Genomic DNA, 2,130 nt, shown 5'->3' with positions numbered 1-2,130 from the left:
GTCAGCCATTTTGGGTCAAATTCGCCATTTTGGCGTTTTACTGATATTTTCGAAACCTATCTCCTCCTAGAAATTTCATCGTACAGCTACCAAAATAGGTCAGGATGTTCAGAAGGCATGTGTCTTTAAAAGTTATTGAAAGTTTTCTAATAGGAGAAAGGGCATGGAGGGGGCGGGGCCTCAAAGTTTGACATCTCGCCGTGAAGAACGAAAGTGATATAACTTCCACATAAAACAATATATCTGAACCAAAATGGCCATGTATGATGCCATTCCCATCCTGAACACATCTATATGTCAATATTTGGGTTATGAATTGGCCACGCCCCCTGGTGACAGGAAGTCATGGTTTTTACTTGAAGACCCATTTCTCTAACGTTTTCGACACAACCAGGTCCAAACTGGGTCAGACAGCAGAAAACAAGTTGGTGATGATATCCAGTGAATACTGTTGCTCTATGCTGCAGGCCGAGACCGTGGCGCCATGGCGAACTTCAATAAGACGCCATGACATCATAAATCACTATAAATCCCTCAATTCTGATCCAATCCCCATCAAACTTGCAGGGATTAATCAGGGTCCGGCCCTGAACAGATCCATATGACCAATTCCAGACTAGCCCTAAGCCCCGCCCACTTCCAACAGGAAGTGCTTTTTTTCAGACGCCAGGGTCCATCTTCTCAGGAATAAAATCTACACACTTGAAAGTGCTTCACAACAGGTCAAACCCTTTCATGATACCACAATAAAAATCTCAAGTTCCTTCGTCAAACGTAACCATGGCGAAAAGTGTTCCGACGCCATCAAACAGGAAGTACTTGTAACTGACCCACTGTACGGTTGATCTCCACCAAACTTGGCAGGAAGGAGCGCAGTCAGGTCTGAAACTCAGCCGCATTGACATATGCTGGAAAAATTGAAATATGGCTCTATAGCGCCCCCTACAAATATTTAATTGATCATATCTGCCCACTACATTGACCGATATGGCTGAAATCCAGTATATTGATAGAACTTGGAAGGATGTACAAAAAAGTCTCTTGGACCTATATGATAACTTCAACAGGAAGTCGGCCATTTTGAAAAGAGTGTCATTTTTGGGGTCATTTTTGCATGTTTCTTTGCCTTGCATTTGAACGAACTCCTCCTACAGATTTTATCGTATTTACCTCAAACTCAGTCTGAACACTCCAGAGGCATGTGTGGTCAAAAGTTATTGAAAATTTTCTAATAGGAGGTGGCGTTCAGCGGCGGCGCCTCATCAAGTTTTGATGTTTCGCCATCAAGCACGGAATCCATTATTTCTGAAATACAACACTCATTTTGTACCAAACTGCACATGTTTCACTTCAGTTCCATGCCGACCACATCTACAAGTCCTGATGTTGTCATCTGGACATTGCTCAACGCTGCATGGCGAGACCGTGGCGCCATGACAAGGTTGGATAAGGCGCCGTGACATCATTAATCTTTATAAATCTCTCAATTTTCATCCAATCAATATGACACTTACAGTAATTAATCAGGGTCTGCTCCTGAACAGATACATGTAACTACTTCTGGTCTTGGCCTAAGCCACGCCCCCTGGAAACAGGAAGTGCAGTTCTCCGACACCGGGGTCCCGCTCATCAGGGATTAAACTCACACACTCTACAGTGCTTCAGATCAGGTCAAACCCTTTCATGACACCACAGAAAAAAACCTCAAGTTCCGTTGTCAAGCAAAACCATGGGAAATGGCGTCCACCGCCATGAAACAGGAAGTACTTGTAACTGACCCAATGTACTCCTGATCTCCACCAAACTCGGCAGGGAGGACAGTGGTCAGGCCTGGAACTGATTCAAATAGACACATGTTGGTAATGTGGCTCTATAGCGCCCCCTATGGTTAGATAATTTCGCCATGAAACAGGAAGTGGCTCTAGCTCTGCTGTCAGTTGACCAGTTGAGCTGATCTTTTCCTGTTCTCATTAGAGCTCCAACCTGAACATGGTTCTACATGAAAACGACTAGCGCCACCTAGTGGCCACGTGGAATTTTCCTCTTGATAAAATCCTGCTCCGGTTTCTGGGAATTTAACACAGTTTGTATGAAACAAGGTCATGAATGCTTCAGATGTCATCACTGGAC

The sequence above is a fragment of the Melanotaenia boesemani genome, chromosome 15, assembly GCF_017639745.1.
Source record: "Melanotaenia boesemani isolate fMelBoe1 chromosome 15, fMelBoe1.pri, whole genome shotgun sequence".
NCBI lineage: Eukaryota > Metazoa > Chordata > Actinopteri > Atheriniformes > Melanotaeniidae > Melanotaenia > Melanotaenia boesemani.
The sequence above is the reverse complement of the archived record's forward strand: the minus strand, read 5'-3'. Positions refer to the sequence as shown.